The sequence below is a fragment of the Gadus morhua genome, chromosome 17, assembly GCF_902167405.1.
Source record: "Gadus morhua chromosome 17, gadMor3.0, whole genome shotgun sequence".
NCBI lineage: Eukaryota > Metazoa > Chordata > Actinopteri > Gadiformes > Gadidae > Gadus > Gadus morhua.
In genome coordinates, this window is record NC_044064.1 from 12472771 (window position 1) to 12484157 (window position 11387).

Genomic DNA, 11387 nt, shown 5'->3' on the forward strand with positions numbered 1-11387 from the left:
TATGGAACGAACACAGTTAAAAGAAGAAAGTGTAAAGGAGCAGAGGCAAGGAGAGAGAGAGAGAGAGAGAGAGAGAGAGAGAGAGAGAGAGAGAGAGAGAGAGAGAGAGAGAGAGAGAGAGAGAGAGAGAGAGAGAGAGAGAGAGAGAGAGAGAGATGCTTTGGCATGTGAGATAACGTTGATATAAATGGGAAGAGACGGGGCAGGCAAGGAATTGATTGAACAGGGAAAAATGAATTAAGAAGATGAGCAAGTGCAATAAATTGGATAGAAATGGATCTGACATAGAAGTACTCTCGACAGAGAGATTGAACAGGGGAGGAATGCAGAACAGTAATAAAATGGAGAGTGGGGAAAGAAGCAGGAAGTAAGTAGCACGGAAACAGGAAGTGAGCAGGAAGTAAGATGACAAAGTTGTGGGATTTGGAGATATAGGACAGGGCCTACCTTTCTCGACATGTGTACTGTTTTCGCTCGGCAAAAACATACAAAGGGCCAAATAGAACAGGCAAGTCAGGTAGACTTGTGAAGAATCGTGTGGTGTTATGGTCCGCTCAGACCCCTACTGTCAGCCACTTACGGGCCGCGAGCCACTGGTTGAGAACCGCTGGTGCAGTCATGGAGCGTGAGGAACAGAGCTAGATGTGCACCGGAGGTCAAGGGCGACAGCCACTCGACGGGAGCCACAGAGTGAAGACAGAGCGTTCATCCTTGTGGTCCCCGGACCCTCCCCTCCAGTGCAGAAGCTCACACCTCGGGGGGGGGGGGGGGTGAAACTAGCGCTTGTTATCCTCCGGCTCCTGCTCCACAAGTGCTGATCAGGGCTGAATGATTAATCAAATTCAAACCGACATTGCGATTTAATAGAACGCCATTTGTTACTGCCACTGACTGGAGATCATTCACATTTTCTTTTTCAATAGTTAAATATAGATGTTATAATCAATTCATGCATCATGAATTGTGTTGGTCAGACTATAGAATGATTTATTGCTTGTTTAGTGACTAATACAGAACATAAGGAACTTTAAAAGGAAAAATCGCAAACCAAATCACATTATTGGTTTAAATAATCGCCATTCCATCATTTCCCCAAATCCTTCCGCCCTAGCGCTGATGTTCAGACTGCGCTCGGTGCTGATCCCTCTGGTGTTTAACAGATCATCAGCTGTAGTGTAGAGGGCTGGGATTGAACTCCTCAGCAGGAGTTGGTCTGCATTTTCCTATTTGTTTGCTCATCTATTGTTGGCTGGCGCTCGTATCCTTCCTCCCCGAAATGTCCTTTCATCGATTTTGGTTTATTTTCTATACGGTTTTACATTTGCTTCCCTTCCTGAGGTATAGTCAGAGCGGTTGATGGATTTGATAAGAGGCAATTTGCTGTCTGTATTGAATTTTGGGGTCGTCTGGCAGTACCAGCGATGGCGATTTCCACTCGATAAAAGAGAAGAAAACCGAATGGCTGGAAGGAAACGGAGAGACGGAGAGAGAGTGAAAAAGAGTTGGAGCAGGAGGAGAGAGGACTGAAGGGGTTACTGAAGGGAGGAGGAGCGATACGAGAGGAAGGAGAGAAGCAGTAGGAGGTCAAGTGGTCCCTGAGCTCGTGTTGAATGGAGCCGTTAGCACAATCAATAGAGATTGGCTAATTTACACTCTGACCCCTTGTGTCACCATGGTGACGACTGAAGTCACTGTATCTTCCGCCGAGACCCCTATTGTGTGTGTGTGTGTGTGTGTGTGTGTGTGTGTGTGTGTGTGTGTGTGTGTGTGTGTGCGCGTGTATGTGAGAGAAGCCATTCTTGTCGCACATGTGGAAGATTGACTCACGCCGTCCTGTTTCTTCTCTCTCTCTCTCTCTCTCTCTCTCTCTCTCTCTCTCTCTCTCTCTCTCTCTCTCTCTAATAGGGTGTAGGCGTGTCGGTGGCAAGTGAGCAGCATAATGCAGTGCCGGTGAGAGAGACACACACACCCTCACACTCACACATGTCTACTGTCAAGGGTCTGCAGCATGGAAACCGTAACAGGAAACCTTCCGCTCTTCCACCTGTGATGCCGTGCATGGGGCCCTATCTTGCATCCAGCGCAAATGACTTTCTACACTGACGCATGTGTCGTCAATAGTTTGCAACCGGCGCAGTGTGTTCTTTTCCCTCCACCGCCACGTGTCGGTAAATTAGGGAATGATCTTGGGCTCCAAGGGCCAGTTCGGCGAAAGGAGGAGGCGTGTTCTGGCGCAAACGTTCCCTGGTGCTATTTTGCAGTTTCAGAAAACAATTCCGCCATGAACCAGGAAATACCTGGTTTAAAGTCAGTGGCGCGTTGTTTAGATGCTATTTTAAGGGCGCATGCATAATGTTGCTTGTGCACCTCGCGCATACACTTTGCTTCTCTCCTCTACCTAGCCACACATTCTTGGTAAATTATTTGGGAAAGAACAGTTGATACAGCGGTAATAAGTTTGTGAGTGTTAAGAAGAATGAATGAATCTGGGCGTGTGTGTGTGCATGTGTAAAATAATTAATGATTGCGGGCGCGTGTGTGTGTTCGCCATCTGTTTAAACACACGCAAACTAAACACGTAACGCATAATACAGTTCATGGCAATGTATATTAACGGGGGGACCCATGCATAATAGGAACACAAGTCGATAACGATAAGGCATACAATACTGGTAAGAAACAATGTTTGTTAATGTATTGCGTCATTAAATAGAACCACAGTTACCACATATCATATGTGTGTTAAGTTTTCTTTGCCAAAATTTATTTGAGGACTCAATATTTCTGAAGTTGTGGAAGAAAACGCTATTCCATGTGTGAATAAGGCCATATTATTTTGCCATAAACTGAGCCATTTGAAGTTTGAAATTCCTGTGGTCATGCATCTGTCTCATCAGAGACTGCAAACGCGCTGTCAAAATATCAACTCGTCAGTTTCAAATGCGCTCATGGCGCTTAAAGGGGATGGGAGATGGAACCCTCATTGGTTTATTGCACGTTACCCCAACCACACCTATGGGTAATTAGGCTCCTTCATACCAACCCTTTTTAGATTTGCGCCGGACGCAAGAGTCATTTATCCGCCGGTAAAATAGCAACATCTCCATAGAACCGCCCACAAAGCTACTTGCGTTTGGCGGTTCTCACTTGCGTTTCAGACCGTTAAAATAGGGCCCTTGCAGTTAGACTTGAACCAATTAGCTGAGGTAAACCCCTGCAGAGACCACTTGCATACACCTCACCTGTTAGACAAAAGTCCCCGTGGTATCTCGTCCTCAATCGCTTTTCTTAATGAAGAGGTTTCTTCGGGAGATTTCAAGGCTTTGGCGGTAAATGGTGACGGCCATCGTGGCGCTATATCCCTTCATTAACTCTCCTTTCATTGTTAGGTTGCCTTTGGCCAGGAACTTGATAATAAGTGACTCTTGACTGCAACAGCCTGTCTTTTTACATCCGCCGTAACATCGCCTCTCCCCAATTAGCGGGAGATCTAGTCTCCTAGCAGGAGCACGCTGGTACACCTGTCCTGTGTGTGTGTGTGTGTGTGTGTGTGTGTGTGTGTGTGTGTGTGTGTGTGTGTGTGTGTGTGTGTGTGTGTGTGTGTGTGTGTGTGTTAGGTATGTACAGAATGGCTTTAATTAGCAGGGGGTAGAGTCCCACATCTGTTTCCAACACAGACATGCGTTTTTATCAGTTCTCTGTAAGTAGTTCACACAAGTTTGATGTTTGTAGACTTATAACCACGCATATATTTCTGACTGTTTGTGTGTGTGTGTGTGTGTGTGTGCTTATGTGTACGTGGTATCTCGGTCGGCATAGTAATTGAAGGTGTTATGGCTGCCGGCATTGCAATCGCCCCGGTCATTTAAAGGGACTGCGCAGGAATACGGTCGATTTTCGGAGACTCATTAAAAGCGATTGTGGTGCGGCAGTGCTCCCCGTTAAAAGAGCCAATCACATCGCCTCGTCCAGAAGGAGTGGACAAATAGAGGTTGTAAAATGGAGCCCAATGAAGGAAAAAAAACAAACGGAGTCAAGCTTACGAGGTGATTCAAAGGACTTTAGAGGCTGTATCATTTAACTTTGAACGACAACGGCGCTGGCCTCTAATCCGAAGATAACAAAGTCTCACAGTCTCAGACCTAAACAGTCGAGGAAAAGCAAAATCCTTGAATTAACAAAATCAATTCTTGAGAACGGAGGAGAGAAGCTTCTTGCCTGGAGAGGGGCACCCCAGCGTGTCCACCCGTGAGAGTGGGACGATGCAGATAGCCCAGAAGGCTCAGGGTTCGATACCCTTCATCTCCACAGCCTGCCTGTCGGCCTCCTAAACCCTACCTGCTCTTAAATCAGCCCTATCTGTATTCCCCACGTGGGTCTCTGGATGAAGGCGCCCGCTAAACGAGGAAGTGCTAGTAAATAGTCCACCTAATCCAATTACAGCCACAGAGCCCTTTTCCCCGTAACAATTCCGTGAAAGCAGAATTAGCATAGAGCAGGGATATAACACTGGGAGTGATGTAATCCATCTTGGGCTTTGAACTGCGGCAGTCGATTTAAAAGATGTTAAATGTCAGCCAGTGTGCGTATCTCGTGGGTAACCACTGTCTGTGACGCATTCCAACGGTGCGTTGGGACGGGGACAGGCATGGGATGGGGAGGGATGGCTTTTAAATGATCAGAGATTGTGTATAATATACAGCTCAGGGCTCCATCTGTCATGAGACTTGGTCGCATGATCAGCTTACCCCTTGTCTGTTTTGAGAGGAAGTGAAACTGCTCAAGTGATTTGTGTGTTCTTTGGGGCCTTGTTCAATAAGTGCCAGGTTTGATATCCCCGTTTTTGTTGACTATTCTTTATCGTACAGGACTGCACAGGTCGCTGGCGTGAGTGGAATGCGTGCAACGTGCCCAGCCGCCAATCGAAACATCGTCCTAAGATGCATATTTATTTTCTCATCGGCTGTCATGTCCATAAGGAACACCGCTGACACTGAAGAGTGGAGACAGGAAATAGCGATTCTTCGAGCGAGCGAGCAGGATGTGACACGCAGCATGAGCGCGGGAATGGAGCCTGCGTCGCAACCACGAGGAGTACCGCCTTTTGTGGCTAGCGCGCTCGCGCAGTTCGAGCCCGGGAGATAAGGATTAGACAGAGGGAGCGAGACACGAAGAAGAAAAAGAGGAAGAAAGTATACCAACAAACAATTCCCCGGAGAGACGGCGTTTGTCAGCCGGGCCGATGCGTTGCGGTGGTGACGTTCTGAAGTGATATGCCGTAGATGTGGCGAGGACCGAATGCAAATACGACGCATTCCACAGCCCTTCTTCCATGTTTGTGGCGCATTAAACTCACGGGCGTGTCGGGGATTTGCTGGAGGTGATTGTGTTTGTCTGCGGTCCACAAAAGACGGCTGTGTTAAATGCGAACCCATCGCTAACATAAATTCAGCCTTCTTTGTTTTGCTTCGCACGGCGGAAAATGACTTACGATTTTGTTTGCCGTCGAGGGCAGGTTTGTCTAGCGGTTATTACGGTGGCTGACTCCTGGCCTGGAGCTTCTGGGTTCAATCCCCGACGTCAACAGTTGACAGACTGTAGGTGTCCTAGGGTCAAATGCCTCCTGGCCCCTACCTACTCCTTAATGAAATGGATCTGCAAAGCAATTCACTGTGGCCTAGGGCGATTTGGACATCATTTAAATCACTAAATCGAATAAATATCTAATAATAGATACATAGCGGAGACAGAAGAGCCGGCCTCAAATGCGTTGTTATTGGTTTAACATGCACACGAACACACACAACCAATCAGCAACCCTCCAGACTGAAGCACAAACAGCAGGACAACGGAGATTAATGCCCACGAAAAACAAAACCCAATCACACACACCAGCGCGTGTGCGTTGCTGTGCGCTGCCAGGTGTGTGTGTTGCGGTGTCCTCATTGTGCATGCTGTGTGTGTGTGTTTATCCGAGTTCGCCCACAGCGCCTGCAATGAGGAGGCTGCAGCGCACCGGACCTCACACGTGCACGCTCACCAGACCTCACACGTGCACATGAACAAAGTCCATTTGCTGGCCGTCATCGTTGTGGGGATCAGGGGTGACGCCGTGGGTCCCTTTTGAAGGTCGGCTGGCCGGCAGGATGCCCAGCTGCTGTGGACGAGAGGTTCACGTCGGATTCTGCCTTCAACTTTTCACAGTGTATTTTAGCAGGCTTTGAGCTTTTCGGCTTATGATTATCATGATCCTTTTAGCCCTGGTCATTCACTGTCGTGCGCACACACACAAGCAGTGACACACTCACACACAAACGCCCACACACGCCAACCTTGTGGGAGAGCGGATATGTGTGAAATCGGAGAACAAATTATATGAATATGGAATTTTTAAATATTATTCATTCAACACCTTTTCCGTGATCTCTCACGCACGCACGCACACACACGTACGCACGCACGCACGCGCGCGTGCGCACAAACACACACGCGCGCACAAACACACACACACACAACTACACGCACACACGCACAGTTTGCTTGCGAGCATAGCTAACAATTAACATCATCCGTGTTATGAGTTTGTTTTTGTTAGATTGTTCTTCAAAACACAGCACCCCGCTCACCTGTGACGCCGCCATGACGGCACACGGGCCTCATCACTCTCACACTCACTCAACACATCCTCCTCTTCTTCACGCTCCGAGCCCTCTCCACTTGAACAATGCGGCCCCCCTCCTTTCACGGGGCGCTGATCCCTGAGCCGCGTGGGGGGGGGGGGGGCGGGCTGGTGGGAGAGTGCCATCGCTCCCCCGCGGCTAGTCCCCGTCTCTGAGTCTATATCTCCCGCCCCTCCGGCCTCCCACCTTCTGTTGTGTTGACGGGAGACGGCCCTTTGTGGAGAGGCACTACCGCTGTGTTTATTCACCGACAGTGAATGCATTTTCATTTTGTAGCAGTGGCCTCCCAATTGTTGTTGTGAGCTTTTTTTTGGGCTCTCCACCTCACCTGTGTGTCTGTGTTCGGGTAAAAACATCTGCCAATTATCCTGATGTAATCTTATTTAAAGGCCTAGTTTATGTACACAGACTCAAAACAACAAAGGATGTTTTGCCGCAGAATATCTGCGGGCCAAATTACTTGGGGGGTGGGGAAAAGCTATTATGTTGTTGATTCATCGTATTCGGCTGGGCCCAGCTCGGAGCCCTGCTCTGGTCATCCACCGTGACGTACAGTTGATTTAGTTCTACCCTGAAGGAAGAAGGTCCTTATCTTTTTTTCGTGGAGTATCCTGCAAAGCAGGGGGGTGTCAGTTACGGTTCTTCAGAGGACGCTGCAGCTTCTCCGGGAGAGCGGAGCTCGAGACACGGTGTGCAGGATCTAAGTCCTGCAGCTCCTCTGTGGATGTTAGGAAACTGGGTCGTGCAACACTCGCAACTTTGTCACTTGCTCCAATTGGGACTGTACGCTTTGATCAACGTTGGCATGAAAGTCGTACCTAAACCCAGTAACCCAGTGTTCTGTGGTTATCTGAAGACCTACTCCAAAACTACAAACTACAAACATGGCTGAAGGGGGGGGGAGAGGAAAGAACATCCCCTTTTTCTTTGGGCTTAGAGAGCATCGTGTTCTCTTAGGGCTGTGCAATTAATCGACTTTTGATTGTGATTTCTATTTTTTTATTTTATTTTATGTATGCATATATATATATATATATATATTATTAAGTGTCTTATAGAAATTGCAGAACAGCTGGATACATATTTGTACATCAATTTCGATTTTTCAAATTTTCGATTGGGCATGTGTATTTTTTTAAAGGGAAACTTCATAGTTCTCATTTACAAAGTCTTTATTTTTTGCGAGAAACGCTGAATAAATGCATCATGTTTTCGACCTCAATAAATCATTTGAATAATCTTAATTTCAAAATTGACCAAAATAATCGCGACTGTGATTTTCTTTTGTCCGTAACCGAGCAGCCGTAGGCTACGCCCTCTCTCTCTGAATAACTCCTCCAGCAGACTTCCTTCCACCCACGCTCCATCCCCTCCCCCCTCCTCTTCATTAGCCGCCATGTTCTCCCTCTCGTCTCCCTCCTCTAGGGGGCGGTACCCGCCGCAGGGCCGGCCCTGTCATTGGCCCGGGGCTCTCCGCCGTCGGTCGGCCTCCTCGACGCGGTCCATAACTCAGAGAGAGGAATCGCTAACGCTTTGCAATATCGCTCGCTCATGAGTAATTGATGAGCCTCTAATTAACGAGGAACTAATCATGATGGAGGATTGATCAGGGCTCCGCTTGTTGGCCTATCCGGCGGGCCGTAGTGACCGGGGGGGGGGGGGCTGATCTGTGCGTCGTACATCCGGGGGCCACTTGTGATGTCACTAGGGGGTCGGTTTGCACATGGCTGATAAAGCTCACACTTATACCACTTATTCATCATCAGCATATGTTTATTAATGTTTTTAATGTTAGTGATCATTTTATCATTAAGCAAACATTAGAGAAGACTTCACTTTAATCTTGGAGGATCTCGAGGGACAGAGCAAACGCTATATACGCTATATTTATATGTTGCCTGCTGGAAAAAAAATTCACATGTTTATGTGTACGATGTTTCAAGTCAAGTTCGGGTTTGACTAGACTGTTGACTCTATTTGGAGAGATGCAAGCAGAGCCATGCACTTTAATCTCATGATGTGATCTTGGCGTCATGTTGACTTTATAAGGACATGTGCAAGCATCCCTGCTTGCTCATGTAACTACTCCTGCGGATTCACTTTCAGTTTATCTCTGAGGATCTTGTAGGTAATGCTGTAGGCCCACTGCATCGGATAAAGTCTGTATGCGTATGTATTCACATAAAAGTGTGCATATAGTGTGATGGGGGGAAGAAACATGCATCTATATAATTTTGGGAAAAACATTAAAGAATACATTTGCGGTTATAGATCGAAGAACATGACCGACATAGCTTTGCCTGACTTTGTCCTCCACATGCCCCCTAACCCCTACCTACTCCATGATGAAGAGCATCTTAAGTAACTCACTGTGAGTCTCTCTGGCTGAGGGTGTCTACTCAGCGACTAAACAACAGTAGCGTCAACCAGCAACAACCAGTGCACCTTCTCTCCGTGTCTCTGTTCCCTGTAGCCTTCCCTTCTTCCCGTCGGCCCCCCCGCCCCAAAACCTCCGCCCCCAGACGCTGTCCGCGCCGAGCCTGACCGCGGCGCCACCGCCCGCTCAATTACCGCCGTGCTAATTAGCTTAGCATGAGGTCTGTCAGTCCCCCCCCCCGGGGGCGCACTGGGGTCTGGGCTCATTAGCGCGCTATGCTTATTAGCGCCCTTCTAATTAGCGCCCTGCTAATTAGCGTGGTGGCACCGCTAGGCCGAGCGGCGCGCGGGGGGGTTTGGGAACAGGTGTATATCGGGCAGGTGCGGGGGGGGGGGGGGGACGTGTCATATTGGTGTGTCAGATCGCGGTCTCTTGCCTCCGGTGGCTAAGGGGGATGCTATGGGGGCGGAGGTGGGGGGGGAGGAGGAGGTGGGGGAGGAGGGCTACCAAGGCGTAGAGGAGGAGTGAGGGGGAGGAGATGGCTGGGGGGAGGGGGGAGGGAAGGAGATGAGGGGGAAGAAGGGGAGGCAGGGAATGGGAGGGAGGAGGATGGAGAAAGGGGGAGACACTGACGAGGAGGAGCTAGGAGGAAAGGGGAGACTAGGAGGGTGGGAGGGGATCACACAGCGGAACGATTTAAGACGGTAATAAAAAAAAAGATGGCAGGGATGAGGAGCGCAACGAGTGGGTGGCGACGGATAAGTTAGTGAAGAGGAGGAAGAGACGGGAAGAACCAGAGAGGAGCGTGGGAGAGGGAGGAGGGAGCTCCAGAATGAGCCGAAAGGTGGTGATCGAAAGAGAGGAGAGGTAGAGGAAGGGAAAGAGGAAGAGGAGGAAGACAGAGGAAAGAAGAGGAGGAGGAGGAGGAGGAGGAGGAAGACAGAGGAAAGAGGAGGAGGAGGAGGAGGAAGACAGAGGAAAGAAGAAGAGGAGGAGGAGGAGGAGGAGGAGGAGGAAGACAGAGGAAAGAAGAGGAGGAGGAGGAGGAAGACAGAGGAAAGAAGAGGAGGAGAAGGGGGAGGAGGAGGAGGAAGACAGAGGAAAGAAGAGGAGGAGGAGGAGGAGGGGGAGGAAGACAGAGGAAAGAAGAGGAGGAGGAGGAGGAGGAGGAGGAGGAAGACAGAGGAATGAAGAGGAGGAGGAGGAGGAGGAGGAAGACAGAGGAAAGAAGAGGAGGAGGAGGAGGAGGAGGGGGAGGAAGACAGAGGAAAGAAGAGGAGGAGGAGGAGGAGGAGGAGGAGGAGGAGGAGGGGGAGGAAAGAAGAGGAGGAGGAGGAAGATAGAGGAAATGAGGAGAGGAGGAGGAGTAGGGTGTGAGGGCTGGTGAAAGAGGGGGTTTGGGGCAGAGTGGTGCAAGGTTATAAATGACTGAAATGGATGGGAATGTGGAACAGTGGCCGGCGCAGCCCAAACGCTGGGTGATAAAACGGTGGAGCCGCAGCAGAACAGAGATAAAAAAATCGATTAAGAATCAAACAGATGGCGGGCAGCGTAATGGAACAGAAGGATCGAATGCACAGATAGGAGCCGTTGTAAGCTGCATTGATGAGCTGTAGTTAGCTTTAGCGGTTAGCTATAGCGGGAAGCTGTAAGGGTTTGCAGTATTGAGGCTATAGCGGTTAGATGTAGCAGTTAGCTGTAGCATTTAGCTGTAGTTAGCTGTATGGATTAGATGTAGAGGTTAGCTGTAGCGGTTAGCCATAGCAATTACTTGTAGCAGTTAGCTGTAGCAGCTAGCTGTAGCGGCAGCTGTAGCGAGAGCAATATACTTTGTAAGACAGAGCGTAACGTCTCGTTGAAGGGAAGACTACCGGAACAGAGTGGGCGGGTTGGTAAGCGTGTTTGTATGTTTGTTTGGGCCCCTGTGGTGAACCGCGGGCCCCCCGCGCTGAGAGTACGCTCTGAGTGATTAGCGACGCTGATTAGAGAATCGTCAACAAATAAGAGGGCGAATTATCGTACAAGACACAGATAATGTTTACATCTCTCCCTATTGTGACTGGTTGTGCACCCTGCTGGGTCTGTACACCCTGGGTCTGTACACCCTGAGTCTGTACACCCTGAGTCTCTACACCCTGAGTCTGTACACCCTGAGTCCCTACACCCTGAGTCCGTAAACCCTGAGTCTGTACACCCTGAGTCTCTACACCCTGAGTCTCTTTACACCTTCTCTAGCCCCCTCAAGCTTTTCAAGTTTCCAGACAACTACAAACATACGCTTGTCGATGAATATATGTAAACACTTACGAATCAGAGCTTCATTGCAAAGT